Below are 22,936 nucleotides of genomic sequence, written 5' to 3'. Positions count from 1 at the left end.
ATCTCTTCTAGAACATTGACTATGTTCTTCATTGTTACAGTCTTCCCAAATGTATCCTAAAATACAGTACCAGAATATGTAAGTGATATTATTTAACATTGTGCAACAATTAGCTTATTATCTTAAGTGCACCTAAGAATTATGACTGCGTTATATACCCCATTTTCTTCTTTCTAAATCAAATTACAGAACAACATAATAAACCAAGGAAAAGTTGTCTCCTATTTTGAAACATGAAGGAAATTCATTTTTCCCTATAGCAGTGAGGTTCCTGTAGGTCTCCAGCATCACATCTTTGTAGAGATTCTTCTGGGAAGGATCCAGCAAATCCCACTCTTCCTGAGTGAAGTTTATATGCACATCATCATAGGTCACTGCCTTCAAAAATATACCACACATGTATACAATGTAAGCATGACAGTGACAACATTGGAAATGCATACTTCTTTGAAAGTACAGTTGTGGGCTGGAGAGATGGCTCAGAGGTTAAGAGCATTGCCTGCTCTTCCAAAGGTCCTGATTTCAATTCCCAGCAACCACATGGTGGCTCACAACTATCTGTAATGAGGTCTGGTGCCCTCTTCTGGCCATCAGGCATATACACAAGATAATATTGTATGCATAATAAATAAATAAATATAAAAAAAAGAAAGTATAGTTGTATGATTCTGGTGTTCCTTACTCTTATTCTAAGACGTAGACAGTCACTTTAGAAGGACATTTAAAGGAGAGACAAATCTGTCATTTCTCTACACTTTAAATGGAATTTCACCTTTTAAGAGCAATGTCTATTAACAGGGAGAGACAAGAAAAAAATCAATAGTATATCATATGCATGAGAAAATTGTATGAAAAGTTACTGACTACAGAAGGGAAAAGAAAGATGGACAAACTGGGTATATTGATGCAATGTGCCTTTAATCACAACACTCAGAAAACAGAGGTGGGAATATTTGTCTCTGAGTTGAATGCTAGTCAACTCTATGCAATCAGGTCCAGGAAAGGTGGCAGTACACATTAAGACTCTGTCTCCATTGCAAACCTCAATGTAACAAACAATGGGGTAGAAAAACTGAAAGGCTTTTATTAAGGTTCTTACAAAGAACTGTTTTCACTCCAGTTCTGTGGTCTTCTTCCAGACCCCTGAAGTACCCTAATATAAACTGAAATACAAATAACATTTTGAAGAAAAACAACTTCCTGTATAAAACAGTTACAAGTGGACAGATGAAAACAGTAGAAATATAAATGTTGGTCATAAATAATCAACACAGAGCTGGAGAGAGGGCAGAGTAATACAGCGCTCTTGCTGATCTTGAATGGAAGTGGACACATTTGCCAGTAGTTACATGAGAATCACAACTTTCCATTTTTCCATAGTCAGGATTTTTGAGATCCTTTGATCACTCTGATGACCAGGTATCCATATGGTGCATATTCAGGCAGACATATAAAATACTCATAGTGATTTTAAAAAATCAAAGCAAGCATAACAAGCAGGAAACAGTTCATGCAACTGCAATTTAATGACTCAGAATACTCAAGCAGTATTAATGTTATGAATACATGGCATCCTGGGAATCAGAGTGCTACCCTCTGTCAAATTTTAAAATTCAAAATGGACATGAAGCTAAGCATAGTAGCATATACTTGATATGAATAAAACCTACATTCCAGGGCCATCATCCAATAACAAAAAAAATAGAGCCAGGAATGATGCCTCCCTTTACTTTCAGAAATTTAGAGCCACACAATGACTCAGATAAGAAAACACAACAATTAAAACAGCAGGTTACAAAACTCCTTAGCACTGAATAGTAACTGTTTCTTCTATATCTTATGTGATTTAGAGATTGAGCCTATGATGATGATAAAAGCATTTCAGTATAAGTATGAAGGTGGTTGATTAATATCAAACACAACACAGCAGATATGAATGTCAGGAAATCCATGAGTATTGAGACTCATAGCATATAATCAGGAATTTCATCTAGAAAGGCTTCTCCTACTAAATATTCACAAAAAGATGAAAGAAAACCCACCAAAGAGAAAAACTTGTTCACATACATGATATTTTCTGGGAGGTTGTTCATTCAGTCAAGTACATTCTGATTCCAGTCACTATTGGCTCATGGTCAACAATGAAAAAACTGCATTTAGTCATTTCAATGACTCACATTTAAAGATCTTTGAAGGACACTTAAAAGAAATTAAACACTAGCTCAGAATTGAAAAATAGATTGTTATTTATTTGGGGGTAGACTCACAAATCACAAGTCTATGCTTGAACAAAGATCAAAAACCGAATTGTGCATCCAGAAAGCGACGAGACTCATGCTCTACATTGGCATATATACTATAAGAGGCCACACCCCAGTGGGCAGGAAACCACTGGCTGTAAGTCTCTCTACAGCACCTCCCCCTTTTGTTTAAATAAGAGTTCTAAGCCCAATACAAAATTATATACAATAAGAACAATATATTCAATAATTATCCTATCACCTAACTAGATTAAGTTTTGTATAATAAATAACTTGACCAAGTCATGAGTGGAAATTAACTACAACTATCTAGTCTTCAACCCCATTGAAGATCCAAGAAGGGAAATAATATTACTTGAGTAAGCAGGAAGTGCAATCAAGCAACTTTCAAAATGTGCAACAAATTACAGAGACAACTGGCTACCTGGGCAATCATCCATATTCTCATTTGCAATGTTGAAGCAACCAACTTTGGCTAAGACCTAGAATAACTGACAGACCAATTTCAGAGGTAGGAAATTAACAGTCCTGCTTATTCATTTTCGGATACCATCTATCTTGTCAGTGGTTGAGACATGAACATTTCTTTGCCCAAAGGCCAGTTTATGTCATCATTGAGGTGGCAGTGGTAACAAGTTATGACGTGTTATGGTAAAAAAATAAAAACAAAGAAGATTATATTCAGTTATCTTGTTCTGAGAAGAAAAAAAGAAGATATAGAAATTATAGGATAAATGATAGATTACTAAATTGGCTTTAAATCAAAACCAACCATTTTTATTAAATATTTTACATTATTATAGGTTTTTGTATATTAATACATATTTGAGGATATTTTTGTTATACTGTATATGTTTCTAATCTTGTTTAACATATTTTTATATATTTATGCAAATTCAAGGTTATTTTTGATAAAAACATACTGTACATATATTTCTACTCTTGTGTAAGGTTTTGTGCCCAACAAGTCACTTAACGATGTAAAATAAATCTCTAGCCCTGTTGCCAAATAAAGAGGTCCAGGCTCTTTCTAAGAGGGTATCTGACCCCAGAAAAACAGCCTACTGCAGGTTCCCAGGCTTACCGGGTCCTGTGGGGAGGAATTAGCACCAGCTTGGACCCCGCTGGCATGTGTGCCTCCACGGGAGGCCTTAGTTCCGTGACCCTGGCACTAGCACAGGCTACCTCCCTTGGGCAAGGGCCACAGATCTTTGGCGCGAGGCTTCACATGGCACCTGCAGAGGGGAGGCTGCCATTCAGTCCCTAGCACCTTAGTTTCCAGGGAGAACAAGCCTTCTCTTTGGAAAGGAGACCCTCCCCCACTCCGGGAACCCCATTGGGGATCCTCCCAGGACCTGGCTCCAGCCTCAGCTCCATCCACAGTGAGCTCCTAGCTGTATAGCACAAGCTTCCCACACCCCCACCTCAGTACTCACAGCAACCTAGCAGCTTTTCTCTGAATGGGATTCCAGAGGCCCCACTTGGAACAGAAGTGGATGAAGGGAATCACAGTTGTGCCAAACTGGCACATTCCCAAAAACCCCCAAAGAGAGACTGGGGAGGGTATGATCAATGGCTGACTTGACTGGTGGGCTGGGAGGAAAGCTAGTAAACCATCAGAGGCCCCATGAGGAATCCATTCTAGGGAACTTTTCAGGTCAGGATTGGTGGGCCATCTGGAAGCCTCAACTTAGTTCCTTGGGAAGGCCACATCCTTCACCATGGGAGGCTCCTCTTGAGCCCTCACACTAAGCCCAAGGATTGGGGAGACCAGGCCTGGCTGAGGTGGCGCTGGGAAATGCTAGCTTTTTCACATAGGCAGTGGGCAGAAGTGGAAGAGGAAGGCCCTTGAAGACACTCCTGCTTGTAAAAGCTGGGAAGACCTTGGCATTGGCTGCTATAGGGGGAGGGAACACCCCGGACTGTTTAAGGAAGCCCTCCTCCCCCGAGTCCTCCTGCACCGTGCTGGTGGACTCCAGTCAGCACAGGGACTTCAGGGGCAAGCATTCCCCTCTCGTGGATGCTCCTGCCCCAGTCTCTACCTGCTGTAGCAGGGAGCTGTGTGCAGAGGTGGGCAGGATTACACAGCCCAAGAGGAGTGATGAGCCATCAGCTGGGCTTATTCCTGAGCAGCGACTAAGGGAGCCAAAGCCTTTGTTTGGTTTTAATACAGCTAAGATGGCTCTCCCGTTAGTGAGCTCCCCTGTGGAGTGGGGTGCGGAGGAGGCTCAGTGCCGTCCCAAGACCGGGCTCTGAAGGAAGAGTAATGCGCCCTGGGCTCGGGAGATGATGCTAGGAGTTCGAGCGTCAGCGCGCTGGCGACAATAGCGGAGGCTGCTTGGCCAGGCAGCATAGCTGGAGCCCTTGGCGAGCCTTCCCGGGCCTGTCTTTTTGCCTATGGTGACAGCGGAGGCAGCAGGGCCGGCAGTCGCAACAGAGAGCAGTGCGGTTCAGCAATGCAGCCCAGGCAAGACAAGGACAGCCAGGGCCTGCCGTGAGGTGCAGGACTCCCGCGCTCCCCCCCCCCCACATCGACCCTGGCCTGGGGGCGCTCCCCAGAAGGAGGGTCAAAGAGCAGGCGGTCGGACTGGGTGTCAGGCAGGGGAGGGGCAGACTGCCTTTATCAAAGTCAGAGGGAAGCTGGCACAGTACCTGCCCTGTGCTCTGTGATGTAATGGTTTGACCCAGAGGAGGGGGGATTCTATGGATAAGCTCTCCCAGGTGACAATATAGGGAACCTGATCCAGTTGGCCATAAGGGTCAGGCTGGAAGATTTTTTTCTTTAACCTGCAAAACAGTATCTAGATTGAAGGCCCCGCCCTGTGGCCAGTCCAGTTTAAAAGTGGGCCATTCCAAGGAGCAGACCGCTTCCCAGCATTACTTTCGTATTTCCAAAGACTCTATCTTTAACCTCCTTCCAATGATCTAAAGTCAGGGTCGATGCGGTGGTCACTTGCTGCCCCATGGTACCAGATTTAGACTTGAGTACAAACAGATATACAAAAGCAGAGATGCTCCATGAAAAAGACATGAAAAGTCAAAACCAAACTCAAAATCAGAAGCTGCTCACCACTACAGATTCAGATGGAGGTAAGCGGCAAAAAGTCATGCCTCCTGGGAACTAGAGGAGTGACCTGGTCACTCTTAGCCCCTTCAGATTACTGGAGCATCCTCCAGATTTCATTCAGATATTGGCCCTACATAGGTACAATTTCTCAGAATACCAACGAACGCAAACTACAATAGTCACAGAAACAAAGCAGACAGGCAGACAAAGACAATATGAGCGCTCCTACCTCCATCTGGGCCTGGAATGGGTCTGGAAGCAACTCACTTCTCGGCCAATGCACCAAAATGTTGGACTAGAAGTCCAAACATCAGGGAGGAGTTGCTCCAGACACCACTCACATAACCATAATTGATGCAAAAGCAAGAGGAATTTATGCTGTTATGACAGGGTCCTTCAGGTTCGGGATATAAAGGACATCCGATAGCTGCTACAGCCCATCTTTTAAAGTGAAAAGCCATTGACACAAGGGGGGGAACCTGAAGGTTGCTTTCCAAGTTATTGGATTGGCTTATTCACAGGGTTACTAACAGTGACTGGTCTATTCCAGGGCAGGAGAATAGCTTCCTGATCAGGCGAGATAAGGAGGAACATCTGTGAGCCATCCTGACCTTGTCCCAGTGACTAAATCAACACATCAGGAACTGAGTCAACATCTGTGGGTTGTCTTTGCCTCAATTCCCAGAATGGAGTTCTGTTTGAAGATTATTCACAAGGACACTGGAGGATGAGTAGTCAGGATGTGTGTGGGAGACTGTCGGGTTTCCAAATGCTGAGAGGCTTCAGAAAATGTCTTTAGAGCTGAGAGGCCTCAGAAATGCATTTAGAGTCCTTCAGCGATGTGCCTGGTGTCTGGTTTAAATCCGTGGTGGCTTCTTTGTCATGGTTTGGAGCCAAATATCTGGACAATCCAGTTGAACAATGTGTACCCTAGCATCCTAACCTCTAACAGCCCTGATTAAAACACATTTATCATCTGGGTGATGTAGAGGCAGTCCTCCCTCAGCTAATTCTTCTTTGTGAGACTGAACTATTTCCAAGGCATTGGAAAATCCTTTATATCAGCAATTCTACTCTTCTACATTGCGGCTTAGAAGTGCAGCGCTACCCAACAGGTGATATCCCTTGATATCCTCCACATAGTTAAATATAAATGGAGATTTATGTAAAAGTTAAAGGCAAAGTTCTCAATATTGAGAAAATACAGGAGAAATTAGGCTTCTCCGAGTTTGGCATATTGAAATTGACAAGAAAGATGTTTGTACACACACCGCCCTGCTCCCAATTCTCTAAGGTAATTAAGCCCAAAGCACAAGTTATTCAGAGTTCTGTCCCTAGATTTAGGAATTAACAGGACCGCATGGGACTCCATAGTACAGGGAATCTGGCAGCAGGTTCCCACACAGATCCCGGGAGGACGCACCATGCTGTCTCCCGCCCCTCACCCTCTGCTCCTCCCCATTAGGAGACAGCATTCCCTGGCTCACCATGTTGTGGTTCCTCAGCTCGCCAAAGCTCTGTTCATCATCTCCCTGCAACAGCAGATTCACTGCAGCACAGAAGCCACTGGCGCCAGGTCCTCTTCGAAGTCCATTCTGAAAGCGGACGCACTGAAAAACCCGGCACTACTCCTGACTGGCAGGTCACCCAAAGGGCCTGATTGGCTAGTGAGGTCTGAGTGACAAGAACACCTCCCACAGAGCTGTAGTGTGCTTAAAGACACAGCACAGAGGTTTCTGGTCATTTCTTCCACCCCAGTCAAACATCTTTTCTAGACTAACCAAGGTATGCATTTCAATATTACTTTCCCTGGCTCCAAAAGTAGACACTGCCATCTTCTTGAACTCCATAGGAACTTTCCCTTTTTCCTCCAGGACACACTGTGGCTAGCTAGCTTGTACAGTGCACTGTGCTAGGTGGCTGCAGGGATTTCCTGTCCCACAGGGGAAAGAATGCCCAGAATATTAACAACTAAAGAGAGTTTTAAGGTCATAAAAGTAGATGTTTATGCTGTGGCTTCATGCTGAGGTCAGATGAACTGAAGGTACTTTTTACATGGTTTTCACAGATATTTCACACAACAGAAACGAGAAAAGCAGGAACCAGATCTCAAACAAGATGATAGGTCTTTTCCCCATCAGAAGGCTGGATGATGGTTTTATTACTGAAATTTGAAGCAAACTCCAGGAAAATGAATAATAATAAGAAGGGTAGTGTTCATGGAAATGTGAATACACAGAGAATAATGGAGCTAGAAGGAATGACTTCACGAGCACTATTGTTAGCCAGCACATCTTCCTCCATGGGAGGTGAATAAAATATACAACTGCAGTATTCAGGATTCTCCACATGAACAGGACAGGGGGAATGAATTTCACCATGTATGTAAAAAGTGGGCTTATTAGAATGTCTCACAAGCTCTGTTTCAGGTTGTCTAAAAATAGCTACTTATAAATGACAATTAAAGAATTCAGTAGATTGCTTCTCAGCCTTTTCCCAAAGATCAAGTGAAGAATCCAGTGGTTCTCTTTTGGCGCGTAGCATCGCCCAGCGCAGCCTATCTGGGCGCTGGGTCCCAGTACCCGGGGCTCCCAGGCGGGCAGCAATTCCTTTGTTTCTGTGGCCTGCCTGCACCAAGCGGGGTAGGCGCTTTGTCTGCGGGCTGCCCAACCAGCACGGAGGCCTGATCTTTCGGCGCCAGGAGACCCAGCATTGGGGTGAGTTTCTGGCCCACGGCGCCAGCCTGGGACGGGGAGCTCGGGGGTTTCTTGGCCCCCTGTCCTGCTTGGGCTCTCTGCTGCCTCTTTCTTCCTGGCCCACCCAGCTTCCGTCCAGACCCCTCCCCACTTCGCCCCCACTGCCCTCTTTTGGCGCGCAGCATCGCCCAGCGCAGCCTATCTGGGCGCTGGGTCCGAGTACCCGGGGCTCCCGGGGGGCAGCAGTTCCTTTGTTTCTGTGGCCTGCCTGCACCAAGCGGGGTAGGCGCTTTGTCTGCGGGCTGCCCAACCAGCACGGAGGCCTGATCTTTCGGCGCCAGGAGACCCAGCATTGGGGTGAGTTTCTGGCCCACGGCGCCAGCCTGGGACGGGGAGCTCGGGGGTTTCTTGGCCCCCAGTCCTGCTTGGGCTCTCTGCTGCCTCTTTCTTCCTGGCCCACCCAGCTTCCGTCCAGACCCCTCCCCACTTCGCCCCCACTGCCCTCTTTTGGCGCGCAGCATCGCCCAGCGCAGCCTATCTGGGCGCTGGGTCCGAGTAGCCGGGGCTCCCGGGGGGCAGCAGTTCCTTTGTTTCTGTGGCCTGCCTGCACCAAGCGGGGTAGGCGCTTTGTCTGCGGGCTGCCCAACCAGCACGGAGGCCTGATCTTTCGGCGCCAGGAGACCCAGCATTGGGGTGAGTTTCTGGCCCACGGCGCCAGCCTGGGACGGGGAGCTCGGGGGTTTCTTGGCCCCCTGTCCTGCTTGGGCTCTCTGCTGCCTCTTTCTTCCTGGCCCACCCAGCTTCCGTCCAGACCCCTCCCCACTTCGCCCCCACTGCCCTCTTTTGGCGCGCAGCATCGCCCAGCGCAGCCTATCTGGGCGCTGGGTCCGAGTACCCGGGGCTCCCGGGGGGCAGCAGTTCCTTTGTTTCTGTGGCCTGCCTGCACCAAGCGGGGTAGGCGCTTTGTCTGCGGGCTGCCCAACCAGCACGGAGGCCTGATCTTTCGGCGCCAGGAGACCCAGCATTGGGGTGAGTTTCTGGCCCACGGCGCCAGCCTGGGACGGGGAGCTCGGGGGTTTCTTGGCCCCCTGTCCTGCTTGGGCTCTCTGCTGCCTCTTTCTTCCTGGCCCACCCAGCTTCCGTCCAGACCCCTCCCCACTTCGCCCCCACTGCCCTCTTTTGGCGCGCAGCATCGCCCAGCGCAGCCTATCTGGGCGCTGGGTCCGAGTAGCCGGGGCTCCCGGGGGGCAGCAGTTCCTTTGTTTCTGTGGCCTGCCTGCACCAAGCGGGGTAGGCGCTTTGTCTGCGGGCTGCCCAACCAGCACGGAGGCCTGATCTTTCGGCGCCAGGAGACCCAGCATTGGGGTGAGTTTCTGGCCCACGGCGCCAGCCTGGGACGGGGAGCTCGGGGGTTTCTTGGCCCCCTGTCCTGCTTGGGCTCTCTGCTGCCTCTTTCTTCCTGGCCCACCCAGCTTCCGTCCAGACCCCTCCCCACTTCGCCCACACTGCCCTCTTTTGGCGCGCAGCATCGCCCAGCGCAGCCTATCTGGGCGCTGGGTCCGAGTACCCGGGGCTCCCGGGGGGCAGCAGTTCCTTTGTTTCTGTGGCCTGCCTGCACCAAGCGGGGTAGGCGCTTTGTCTGCGGGCTGCCCAACCAGCACGGAGGCCTGATCTTTCGGCGCCAGGAGACCCAGCATTGGGGTGAGTTTCTGGCCCACGGCGCCAGCCTGGGACGGGGAGCTCGGGGGTTTCTTGGCCCCCTGTCCTGCTTGGGCTCTCTGCTGCCTCTTTCTTCCTGGCCCACCCAGCTTCCGTCCAGACCCCTCCCCACTTCGCCCCCACTGCCCTCTTTTGGCGCGTAGCATCGCCCAGCGCAGCCTATCTGGGCGCTGGGTCCGAGTACCCGGGGCTCCCGGGCGGGCAGCAGTTCCTTTGTTTCTGTGGCCTGCCTGCACCAAGCGGGGTAGGCGCTTTGTCTGCGGGCTGCCCAACCAGCACGGAGGCCTGATCTTTCGGCGCCAGGAGACCCAGCATTGGGGTGAGTTTCTGGCCCACGGCGCCAGCCTGGGACGGGGAGCTCGGGGGTTTCTTGGCCCCCTGTCCTGCTTGGGCTCTCTGCAGGGCCTCTACTCCCCGGGTGCTGCCTCTTTCTTCCTGGCCCACCCAGCTTCCGTCCAGAGCCCTCCCCACTTCGCCCCCACTGCCCTCTTTTGGCGCGTGGCATCGCCCAGCCCAGCCTATCTGGGCGCTGAGTCCGAGTAGCCGGGGCTCCCGGGGGGCAGCAGTTCCTTTGTTTCTGTGGCCTGCCTGCACCAAGCGGGGTAGGCGCTTTGTCTGCGAGCTGCCCAACCAGCACGGAGGCCTGATCTTTCGGCGCCAGGAGACCCAGCATTGGGGAGTCCCAGCATTGGGAGAGCCAACATTGGGGAGAGACAGCGTTTGGTAGGCAAGGAGACCTAATCCGGTAAAAGAAGATCCATAGGGAGCATTTGGAAGAAGAGATGGGCCGACGTCAAGGCAAGAATTCGCCCAACAAGCTGAAAAGCAACATGAAGCTACCAGAAACAAGCGACCTCACAACGGGAGGACAAGAACCCCTTAATCAAGAGGAAGGAGAAAAGATTGACTTCATGAAAGTGATTGACACCCTTAAACAGCATGTAAAAAATGCCCTTATAGAAATGGATGAGAAATATAACAGAAAGTTTGAAGAATTGAATAAATCAGTGAATGATACCCTAGAAAACCAAGGAAAAACAATCAAACAGATAATGGAAACAGTTCAAGACCTGAAAACTGAAATGGAGGCAAAGAAGAAAACACAAACAGAGGGCCGTCTGGACATGGAAAATCTAGGTAAACGAATAGAGACTACAGAAACAAGCATAACCAGCAGAATACAAGAGATAGAAGAAAGACTCTCGGATTCTGAAGATACCATAGAGAAAATAAACACACTGATCAAAGAAAACAGCAAGTCCAACAAACTCTCATCACAAAACATTCAGGAAATATGGGACACAATAAAAAGACCAAACCTAAGAATAATAGGAGTAGAAGAAGGAGAAGAAGGGCAGCTCAATGGTCCAGAAAATCTATTTAATAAAATTATAGAAGAAAACTTTCCCAACCTAAGGAAAGATTTTCCTATGAAGGTGCAAGAAGCATACAGAACACCGAATAGGCTGGATCAAAAAAAAACATCCCCTCGCCATATAATTATCAAAACACAAAGCATACAAAATAAGGAAAGAATATTAAGAGCTGCAAAGGAAAAAGGCCAAATTACTTATAAAGGTAAACCTATCAGACTTACACCTGACTTCTCCATGGAAACCATGAAAGCCAGAAGGTCCTGGTTAGATGTACTGCAGAAACTGAGAGACCATGGGTGCAAGCCCAGATTACTATACCCAGCCAAGCTTTCATTCACTATAAATGGAGAAAATAAAATTTTCCAGGATAAAAACAAATTTAAACAATACGCAGCCACAAAACCAGCCTTACAGAAAGTAATTGAAGGAAAATCACTAACCAAGGAGTCCAACAATGACCACAATACCTCAGACATCTAGAGACCCTTCACCAACACAAAACAAAGAAGGGAAACTCACAAACTCTACGACTAAAAAAAAAAATGACCGGAGTTAACAACCACTGGTCATTAATATCACTTAATGTCAATGGACTCAACTCACCTATAAAAAGGCACAGGCTAAGAGATTGGATAAGAAAACAGGATCCAACATTCTGCTGTTTACAAGAAACACACCTCAACCACAAAGACAGGCACCTACTCAGAGTAAAGGGCTGGGAAAAGGCCTATCAAGCAAATGGTCCTAAGAAACAGGCAGGTGTGGCCATACTAATCTCTAACAAAGTTGACTTTAAACTTAAATCAATCAGAAGAGATGGAGAGGGGCATTTTATACTCATAACAGGAACAGTTCATCAGGATGAAGTCTCAATCCTGAACATCTATGCCCCTAATATAAAAGCACCCACGTACATAAAAGAAACATTGCTAAAATTCAAGGCAGCCATCAAACCGCACACACTAATAGTAGGAGACTTCAACACTCCTCTCTCACCAATGGACAGGTCAATCAGACAGGAACCTAACAGAGAAATAAGAGAATTAGTGGAGGTAATGAATCAAATGGACTTAACAGACATCTATAGAACATTCCATCCAAATAGGAAAGAATATACCTTCTTCTCTGCAGCTCATGGAACCTTCTCGAAAATCGACCACATAGTCGGTAACAAAGCAAACATCCACAGTTACAAAAAAATATTAGTAACCACCTGTGTCTTATCAGATCACCATGGATTAAAGTTAGAATTCAACAATAATGCTACCCCCAGAAAGCATACAAAGTTATGGAAACTGAACAGTCAACTATTGAACCATAGCTGGATTAAGGAAGAAATAAAGAAAGAAATTAAAGTCTTCCTGGAATTCAATGAAAATAAAGAAACAACATACTCAAACTTATGGGACACTATGAAAGCAGTCCTAAGAGGAAAGTTCATAGCACTAAGTGCCCACTTAAAGAAAACAGAGAAAGCTCACATTGGAGACTTAACAGCCCACCTGAAAGCTCTAGAAAAAAAAGAAGCAGACTCACCTAGGAGGAGTAGAAGACTGGAAATAATCAAAATGAGGGCTGAAATCAACAAAATAGAAACACAGAAAACAATACAAAAAATCAATGAAACAAAAAGCTGGTTCCTGGAGAAAATCAACAAGATTGACAAACCACTATCCAAGCTAATCAAACGGCAGAGAGAGAATTTGCAAATTAATAAGATCAGAAATGAAAAGGGGGACATAACCACAGACACAGAGGAAATTCAGAGAATCATTAGATCTTACTACAAAAGCCTATATGCCACAAAATTGGAAAATGTAAAGGAAATGGATACTTTTTTAGATAAATATCATATACCAAAGTTAAATCAGGACCTGGTGAACAATCTAAATAGACCTGTTAGTCGCGAAGAATTAGAAGAGGTTATCAAAAACCTCCCTACCAAAAAAAGCCCAGGACCAGATGGTTTCAATGCGGAATTCTACCAGATCTTCCAAGAAGATCTAATACCTATACTCCTTAATGTATTCCACAAGATAGAAACAGAAGGGTCATTACCAAACTCCTTTTATGAAGCCACAATTACTCTGATACCAAAACCACTCAAAGACTCAACCAGGAAAGAGAACTACAGGCCAATCTCACTCATGAATATCGACGCAAAAATCCTCAACAAAATACTGGCAAATCGAATCCAAGAACACATCCGAAAAATTATCCATTATGATCAAGTAGGCTTCATTCCTGAGATGCAGGGCTGGTTCAACATACGAAAATCTATCAATGTAATCCAGCATATAAATAAACTGAAAGAAAAAAACCATATGATCATTTCATTAGATGCTGAAAAAGCATTTGACAAAATTCAACATCCATTTATGTTAAAAGTCTTGGAGAGATTAGGGATACAAGGGTCATACCTAAATATAATAAAAGCTATATACAGCAAGCCGACAGCTAACATCAAATTAAACGGAGAGAAACTCAAAGCCATCCCACTTAACTCAGGAACACGACAAGGCTGTCCACTCTCCCCATACCTCTTCAATATAGTGCTTGAAGTTCTAGCAATAGCAATAAGACAACATAATGGAATCAAGGGGATTCGAATTGGAAAGGAAGAAGTTAAACTTTCGTTATTTGCAGATGATATGATAGTGTACATAAGCGACCCCAAAAACTCCACCAAAGAACTCCTACAGCTGATAAACAGCTTTAGTAATGTGGCAGGATACAAGATCAACTCCAAAAAATCAGTCGCCCTCTTATACACAAAGGATATGGAAGCAGAGAGGGAAATCAGAGAAGCTTCACCATTCACAATAGCCAAAAACAGCATAAAATATCTTGGGGTACATCTAACCAAGGAAGTGAAAGATCTATTTGACAAGAACTTTAAGGCATTGAAGAAAGAAATTGAAGAGGATACCAAAAAATGGATGGACCTCCCTTGCTCTTGGATTGGGAGGATCAACATAATAAAAATGGCAATTCTACCAAAGGCTATTTATAGATTCAATGCAATCCCCATCAAGATCCCATCAAAATTCTTCACAGATCTGGAGAGGACAATAATCAACTTTATATGGAAAAACAAAAAACCCAGGATAGCCAAAACAATCCTATACAATAAAGGATCTTCTGGAGGCATTACCATCCCTGACTTCAAACTCTATTACAGAGCTACAGTAATGAAAACAGTGTGGTACTGGCATAAAAACAGAGAAGTCGACCAATGGAATCGTATAGAAGACCCGAATTTTATCCCACAAACCTATGAACACCTGATTTTCGATAAAGGAGCTAAAAGTATAAAATGGAAGAAAGAAAGCATCTTCAACAAATGGTGCTGGCACAACTGGATGTCATCTTGTAGAAGAATGAAAATAGACCCTTATCTATCACCGTGCACAAAACTCAAGTCCAAATGGATTAAAGACCTCAATATCAGCCCGAACACACTGAACCTGATAGAAGAGAAAGTGGGAAGTACCCTACAGGAGCTGGGCACAGGAGATCGCTTCCTATGTATAACCCCAGAAGCACAGACATTAAGGGCAACATTGAATAAATGGGACCTACTTAAACTGAGAAGCTTCTGTAAAGCAAAGGACATAGTCAATAAGACACAAAGGCAACCTACTGATTGGGAGAAGATCTTCACCAACCCCACAACAGACAAAGGTCTGATCTCCAAAATATATAGAGAACTCAAGAAACTAGACTTTAAAATGCTAATTAACCCAATTAAAAAATGGGGCACTGAACTGAACAGAGAATTCTCAGCAGAGGAAGTTCAAATGGCCAAAAGACACATAAAGTCGTGCTCAACTTCCTTAGCAATCAGGGAAATGCAAATCAAAACAACTTTGAGATATCATCTTACACCTGTCAGAATGGCTAAAGTCAAAAACACCAAGGATAACCTTTGCTGGAGAGGCTGTGGAGGAACGGGTACCCTCATCCATTGCTGGTGGGAATGCCATCTTGTGCAACCACTGTGGAAGTCAGTGTTTCGGTTTCTCAGGAAATTCGGGATCAACTTACCCCTGGACCCAGCAATACCACTCCTGGGAATATACCCAAGAGATGCTCTATCATATGACAAAAGCATTTGTTCAACTATGTTCATAGCAGTATTATTTGTAATAGCCAGAACCTGGAAACAACCTAGATGCCCTTCAATGGAAGAATGGATGAAGAAAGTATGGAATATATACACGCTAGAGTACTACGCTGCGGTAAAAAACAATGACTTCTCGAATTTTGCAGGCAAATGGATGGAAATAGAAAACACTATCCTGAGTGAGGTGTCCCAGACCCAAAAAGATGAACATGGGATGTACTCGCTCATAATTGGTTTCTAGCCATAAATTAGGGCCACAGAGTCTACAATAGGTGAACCTAAAGAAGCTAAGTAAGAAGGTGAACCCAAGGAAAAACATATAGTTATCCTCTTGGCTAAGGGAAGTAGACCCAATTGCCGGGGAGAAAATTAGGATTTTGGGGGTGGGGTGGGATGAGGGTAAGGGGAGATGGGGAGAGAAAAGGTAGAAGGGAAGGAGGGGGGACTTGGGGAATCAGGAGAATTGGGATAAAGGAAAGGTGGATAGGGGAGCACGGAACCACAATTCTTAGTTAAGGGAACCACTTTAGGGTGAGCAAGAGATTTGACCCTAGAGGGGCTCCCAAGTGCCCAACATGAGGTTCCCAGTTAGTTCCTTGGGTAGCTGAGGATTGGGAACCTGAAATGACCCTATCCAAGAGCAATACTGACGAATATCTTGCATATCATCATAGAACCTTCATCTGGTGATGGATGGAGACAGAGACAGAGACCCACACTGGAGCACTGGACTGAGCTCCCAAGGTCCCAATGAGGAGCAGAAGGAGGGAGAACATGAGCAAAGAAGTCGGGACCACGAGGCGTGCACCCACCCACTGAGACAGTGGAGCTGATCTACTGGGAGCTCACCAAGGCCAGCTGGACTGTGACTGAAAAAGCATGGGATAAAGCCAGACTCTCTGAACATGGCGAACAATGAGGGCTGATGAGACGCCAAGGACAATGGCACGGGGTTTTGATCCCACTTAATGTGCTGGCTTTGTGGAAGCCTAGCCAGTTTGGATGTTCACCTTCCTAGATATGGACGGAGGGGGGAGGACCTAGGACTTGCCACAGGGCAGGGAACCTGGACTGCTCTGTGGACTGGAGAGGGAGGGGGAGAGGAGTGGGGGGAGGGGTAGAAGGGTGGGAGGAGGGGGAGAAGGGTGGGAGGAGGGGGAGGGAGATGGGAGCCTGGGAGGAGGTGGAAACTTGTTTTTTGTTTATGTTTTTTTTTCTTCTTTTCTTAATAAAAAAATTATTAAAAAAAAAAAAAAAAGAATCCAGTGGTTTTTCAGCCCATGAGGCTTGATGACTCAGCTGGTTTTAAGTATTCACCAAAATTCAAAGAAGTAGTCTCTAGTACTAGTAAAGAAATGAGCTTGGTAGGCAGAGCAAGGTGACAACAAAGAGACTTTTCTACTTCAATATACTTTCTATGTAACTGCTGCTACCAGAAGGTGAGAAGGTTAAAGCTAGATCATAGTCTTGTTTGATTCAGATTTTCTTGTTTTTGTGATGTCAAGACAGGATTTTTTCTGTGTATGTTTGGAAATCATTAAGTAGGCCAGACTGGTCTCAAACTCAGAAAATCCCAGTGCCTCTTGTTGTGCCCATATCATGACCCCCATACAGAGACCACCAGAGAGGTCCTTTAAAATCCCTTAGTACAGAAAATAGAACACTAAGACAAATAACTATTAAAGGGACTAAAGATAATCTAAGATAAACTATAATTATGCTCTAAACCTACATCATCCAAACCTCTCCAGAATCACAAAAGTTCTAATCAATTGATTATTCTTGCAGAAGGCCCAGTGTAGGTGTGGCGTTCTTCTGGGAATAACTGTTCACAGTTGTTTAGTCCTGTGCCATTAGGCAGAAATTCACAATGACTGGAAAGGTTACCGAGAAGTTTCTTTATGACATGGGGACTAGACAGCAGAGAGAAGGAATACACGAAAGGCCAGCAAAATGTATAACTTGCACGGCACATCTCCAGTGACCTACTTCCTCCAACTATACTCTAAAGATCACACTAACCCCAAATGGTGCCACCATCTGGGAAACAAGTCAATAATCATATGAACTATGGGCTCATTTCATTTTCAAACTCTAACCATGGCAATGAACTCCTAAGCACTAAAGCTAGACTTCACAATTGCTAGCCATTCTGTGTCATCTGTTTATCTAACATCTATCCATCTGTTCACACTGTTTTCAAAACCTGCTTTCAAGGAGATGGCAGTGGGGCATGGGGGGATGTTAAAGTCCTTAGTGCAAGAATTAGATACCTGATTTTGGGTTCCCAGCACCCCCATAAAATGTCAGGTTCTGGATGCCTATGCCTGTAATTCCAGGTCAGGGGAAGAAGCAGACAAGAAGATTCCTGGGATTTATTGATTAGCTAGAGTAGGAGTATTTGAGCGCTCCACTTTGAGATACTATCTTAAAAAAATTAGAAAGACAGATTGATAGGTACATAGATAGGTAGGGAGATAAAGCACTTGGAGTCCAATCTCACGGCTACATGGAACTATCTGACAAACTAAACCAAAACTAAACAATGCTGACAGAATATCTGTAGTTGAGAGGGCAGAGAAGACAGGTGAGATTTTCTTGTAAGAAGAAGGAACTCAGTTTGAGCCCAAGAATCCATGCTGAAGAGAAAACGAAAAAAGTCACAAGGACTTTTAACACTAGTAATGGGAAAGGGACATGGAGACAAATGAGTACCTGGGGCTTGTTGGTCAGCTAGCCTAGTCTACTTGGAAAGTTACAAAGCAATCAGAGACCCTATCTGAAAAGAAATAGAAAATAAAAGTTTGATCAAATCAAAGGCCTGAAACCAGAGATTCACTTCTGTCTTCCAAATATATACACACACATATATACAATCATGTACTTATATTTCCACAAGTATATATACACAGAATGCCCAAACATACACACACAGATATACAATAGCACATACAAATTCATACAATAGTCCATACAATTCATTGCTAGCTTTGATTGTGTCTTTCTATGGTTATTTATGCTGGTTTATATTTGTAACACACACATTCTCAGCTATTAAGTAGGTCTGATGTAAAAAAGATATCAGCTTCGTGACAGGTTTTGAATATTTTGCAAAGCAAATCCCATGTACAAGGAACTTCTGTGGTGGAGTGATTATTCTGTTGTATAATCTGAAGATTTGTCACTCAACTTGCTTTAATAAAACAATGACTGTCCAGCAAGATAGGCATGAGACAGAGGGAGCATGTCTAGATTGTGTCATGCTAGTAAATGTTCAACTATGTGGAGAATATGTGTTAACTTAAAAATGTCACAGGTAGTTAGCAATAAGCCTGATATATTGGTCAAGTATTTTCAATTATTAAAAGCCTCGATGTAGTTACTTTGAAGTGGTATGTAGGAAAGAAATGACGGTTTAAAAATGGCGTTCCAAGGCAGGCGGATCTCTGTGAGTTCGAGACCAGCCTGGTCTACAAGAGCTAGTTCCAGGACAGGCTCCAAAACCACAGAGAAACCCTGTCTCAAAAAACCAAAAAAAAAAAAATGTCATTCCAATGTGTGACTAAAATTATCAGATAAAATCGGAAATACCTTGGAAAAGGAATCTAAACACAAAACTACATAGTCAAATGCAGCTTCTCGGTAACTGCCTTTTCTTTGGTGGGCTTTGCTAGAGATCAGTGATCAGAGGCTTGCCTCCTTTTACAGATGGCATTCTCAATCAGCATTTCCAGAAAATAGGCAGTTCTTTTAAGAGACATCAAGTTTACTCATACAGTGTCGTCTTTCCCTTGCTGATCTGAGAACCTAGGTTAAGAACCTGCTGGCCACACCCCTGTATTTCTGCAAATAAAAAAAAAATCAAAGAATGTGTGGAGCCCTGACTTGGTTCTCCAGGACAGACATGCTCAGGTGTTAAGGTCATGTGTTTGTGGCTGAAGCCCACCTTTGGTCTTTTATTCGACATGACTGCATCTTGAATAGATTCTAGATAGCATTATTGGGAATTACCTTCAATACCTTCACAGAAATGTCCTTTCTTAGTCAGTACACTGATCTTTGCTACTGTGCACTATATCGTATAGAAATTTACCATAAAGTTCTGTGTTCAAAGATATGATTGCCGGGGAAGAGAAGGAAATCTTTAATAAATAAATAAATTTTAAAAAAATTTTAAAAAAGATATGATTGCTGACTACTACTGCGGAATGGTATTTTCCCCATTTTTAGTTCTGTGTCCAATTTCTGGATAGTTCAGAATTTTGAGTTATTTAAATGCATGATGATTATGGTCTATAAACAAAAGTCAGGATAAGAGAAAATTTTAAATTGTGAATACAAAAGTGATGTGTTTGCTGTCATTAGTAGGTGCCACCAATAAATGATAACATGATTGCTCTTTCTGGCCAGCCAAGAATGATCCACAACCTTGTAGAATGAACTTAAGCAAGGGTACACCTGAATAGTGAGTTTTTATGTTCCAATTATGGCCAATTGCTTTGGTTCAATAGCCAACTATCTTTTAAAGACTTACATTTTCAGCTTGTTTCCTGATTATTTGTTTTGTACTTTTCCCTCATTTGAGGAACATTTGGGCTCAGGAATTCTTTAAGAACAAAGACTAAGTTAGTTTCCAATACTATCAGTCCTTTATTTCTTCTGGGCCAAGATGAGTTAAGATGAACTTAGATCAGCCTTTTATACCTTACTATTATTAATGACATTTTCATGAGGCTGAAAAGAAGGCTCAGCACTTAGAACATTGGTGACTCATCCAGAGAATCTTTGATACCCAGCACCCACAAGACAGCTCACAACTGTCTGTACCTCCGGTCAGAGGAGAGTAGACACTGTCTTCTGGTCATCACTAGTACCTGAGATACACTTGCTACACTCACTGTTCAAACTCCTACATCTAAATTGAATTTCATTCCTTTTTAAGGTAACAGACACATGAAGAAAACCTAGTTAAAATATAGAATCAAATACAGATCTGTCTTTTCAGTATTTGCCCATTTTGTACCCTAAGAGGCCAGAGAATGCACCCGATCTTCAGGACCTCCAATTACAGGGAGTTCTATCCAATAAGATATGGTGCTATGAGTCAAACCTGGGTACCCAAGAGGAGTAGTACTCCTGAGACAACTCTCCAGGTCCCATATGTGTCATAATTCTTAAGGGAGAGGAGTCACACTGCTCCTTCTGTCTCTCATCACTTGAAGGATAAAATCCACTCTAGATGGTTGTCAAAGATTCAATGGATGGAATGTGAATGGAATTTGTATATTATTTTTTATTTTCATTGTTAAGAGAGCTCTCTCTATGTGAGGGAACATTTAAAGGTTGGTTGAAATCCATTTGATTCCAGCTAGATTTTATTAGGAAAACATCTTTAACTTGGGATAGGCTGTCCTTTGTGATCTTTTTGAGATAGGATATGTCCATGTGGCCATTGATGCCAGGTATGCATTATGTGGAACAGGCTGGCCTCAAACTCACTGAGATTAGACCCACAGAGACTCCATGTTCCATAATTAGAGCCATGCATCTTTAAGTTGAGCTGAAATGTTTTTAAAGGACTTACTGAGTCAAAAAACATAATGAAAGACTTAAAAGGGAACATCATTGTTTTGATAAATAACAATATTTCTTCTAATTGAATTTGAGCACCAATGAGATGACTCAGTGGGAAAGGACTCTTATGGGCAAGACTAGAATCCCAATCTCGATTACATCTTGAATTTTTCAGGAAAATGGATGGAGCTAGAAAACATCATTTTGAGGGAGGTAACCCAGACACAGAAGACAATTATCACATGTACTCACTCATTAAGTGGGTTTTAATCATAAAGCAAAGAAACCCAGCCTACAAATCACAGCACCAGAGAACTTAGACAACATGAGGACACTAAAGAGACATACAAAGTTCTAATATACATGGGAATTAGAAAAAGACAAGATCTCCTGAATAAATTGGGAGGATGGGACCTTGTGGGAATACTGAAGGGAAGGGAAGAGGCAGGAGGGGAGCAGCAAAAAAATGTAGAGCTCAATAAAGATCAAAAAAATTTACAAGAAAAGAACATTAAGTTATGGTGTCAGATAAACTGTTGATTGTTGATTATACTACTTTATTACATCTATAAAAGATAAATGAAAATGCTTCTTTGAATAAACATAAGGTATTTAATGCTTCTTATTATTTATTTTATCAGTGAAGACAGATTGATAGGTACATAGATAGGTAGGGAGATAAAGCACTTGGAGTCCAATCTCAAGGCTACATGGAACTATCTGACAAACTAAACCAAAACTAAACAATGCTGACAGAATATCTGTAGTTGAGAGGGCCTAAGAAGACAGGTGAGATTTTCTTGTAAGAAGAAGGAACTCAGTTTGAGCCCAAGAATCCATGCTGAAGAGAAAACGAAAAAAGTCACAAGGACTTTTAACACTAGTAATGGGAAAGGTCATGGAGATAAATGAGAACCTGGGGCTTGTTGGTCAGCTAGCCTAGTCTACTTGGAAAGTTACAAAGCAATCAGAGACCCTATCTGAAAAGAAATAGAAAATAAAAGTTTGGGGGCTGGAGAGATGGCTCAGAGGTTAAGAGCACTGACTGTTCTTCCAGAGGTCCTGAGTTCAATTCCCAGCAACCACATGGTGGCTCACAACCATCTGTAATGATACCTGGTGCCCCCTTCTGGCCTGCAGGTGTACATGCAGGCAGAACGCTGTATACATAATTAATAAATAAATCTTTAAAAAAATAAATAAAAGTTTGGTCAAATCAAAGGCCTGAAACCAGAGATTCACTTCTGTCTTCCAAATATATACACACACATATATATAATCACATACTTATTTTTCCACAAGTATATACACACAGAATGCCCAAACATGCACACACAGTTGTACAATAGCACATACAAATTCATACAATAGTCCATACAATTCATTGCTAGCTTTGATTGTGTCTTTCTATGGTTATTTATGCTGGTTTATATTTGTAACACACATTCTCAGTTATTAAGTAGGTTTGATGTAAAAAAGATATCAGCTTCGTGACAGGTTTTGAATATTTTGCAAAGCAAATCCCATGTACAAGGAACATCTGTGGTGGAGTGATTATTCTGTTGTATCCTCTGAAGATTTGTCACTCAACTTGCTTTAATAAAACAATGACTGTCCAGCAAGATAGGCATGAGACAGAGGGAGCATGTCTAGATTGTGTCACGTTAATAAGTGTTCAACTATGTGGAGAATATGTGTTAACTTTAAAATGTCACAGGTAGTTAGCAATAAGCCTGATATATTGGTCAAGTATTTTCAATTATTAAAAGCCTCTATGTAGTTACTTTGAACTGATATGTAGGAAAGAAATGACTGTTTAAAAATGGCATTCTGGAAGAGCAGAGGCGTTCTGTAGGGCTGGGTTGAAAGTCTCTGTCTAATAGCATCCGCCTGACCCCCAGTTCGGGGGGCACCTAGCCAGGGGCTGTCCTCCCTTACTCTAGCCTTGCATGTACTTGGTATTAACCGAGATGCGGAGAGCTGGTCTCGCTCAGGGATCAGAGAAGGAGGAGAGTGACCGGTCCTGGGCTGTTCCTGCATACCCGGCGGCCACCAGAACTCCAGCCCTAGGGAGTGGGCAGGGCCTCTAGCCGCCTCGCTCCCTGCTTTTCCTCTCC

Source organism: Microtus oregoni, unplaced genomic scaffold (genome assembly GCF_018167655.1).
Source record: "Microtus oregoni isolate MIOR12 unplaced genomic scaffold, Mior012 000113F_ref0000058, whole genome shotgun sequence".
Classification (NCBI taxonomy): Eukaryota; Metazoa; Chordata; class Mammalia; order Rodentia; family Cricetidae; genus Microtus; species Microtus oregoni.
The sequence above is the reverse complement of the archived record's forward strand: the minus strand, read 5'-3'. Positions refer to the sequence as shown.